Genomic DNA, 950 nt, shown 5'->3' with positions numbered 1-950 from the left:
ACCGGAGCCCTAGATTGGTTCCGCATAGGTTCCGCCTCGTGGTGGCGGAGTTTCATCCCGTAAGCTTGCTTATGATTTTTTCCAGGGTAAGAGCCTTCATATAGCAGAAGATGGTTACCGGAGGGCCACCAGGGGGCCAGGAGACAGGGGGCGCGCCCAGTAGGGGGGGCGCGCCCCCCACCCTCCTGGCCAGGGTGTGGGCCCCCTCTGGTATTTTCTTCGCTCAATAATTCTTATTAATTCCAAAAGTGACTTCCGTGGAGTTTCAGGATTTTTGGAGTTGTACATAATAGGTTTCCAATATTTGCTCCTTTTCTAGCCAGAATTCCAGCTGTCGGCATTCTCCCTCTTCATGATAAACCTTGTAAAATAAGAGAGGATAGCCATAAGTATTGTGACATAACGTGTAATAAAAACCCATAATACAATAAATATTGATACAAAAGCATGATGCAAAATGGATGTATCAACTCCCCCAAGCTTAGACCTCGCTTGTCCTCAAGCGAAAGCCGAAATCGAAAAATATGTCCACATGTTTAGAGATAGAGGTGTCGATAAAAAATAAAATACGGACATGAGGGCATCATGATCATTCTTATAACAGCAATATATGGATTTTGTCATAAGATTTCTCATGCTCAAGTAACAATCTATTCACAATGTCAAGTATAGTTCAGAAACTTCATTGGGAGCTAGCAAGCTATAATCTCAGTCATTGAAGCAATTGCAATTTGTCATAACATCAGAAAGAGTCAAGAATAGAGCTTTTCAGCAAGTCCAGATACTCAACTATCATATAGTCTTCTACAATTGCTAACACTCACGCAATACTTATGGTTATGGAGTTTTAATCGAACACTGAGAAAGATAGGTGCTTATAATTCCGCCTCCCAACGTATTCACCTTTGGGTGATGTCAACAATAATAGTTCATGCTAACTTACATCCAAT

Source organism: Triticum dicoccoides, chromosome 1B (assembly GCF_002162155.2).
Source record: "Triticum dicoccoides isolate Atlit2015 ecotype Zavitan chromosome 1B, WEW_v2.0, whole genome shotgun sequence".
NCBI lineage: Eukaryota > Viridiplantae > Streptophyta > Magnoliopsida > Poales > Poaceae > Triticum > Triticum dicoccoides.
This window is presented reverse-complemented; position numbering follows the sequence as displayed.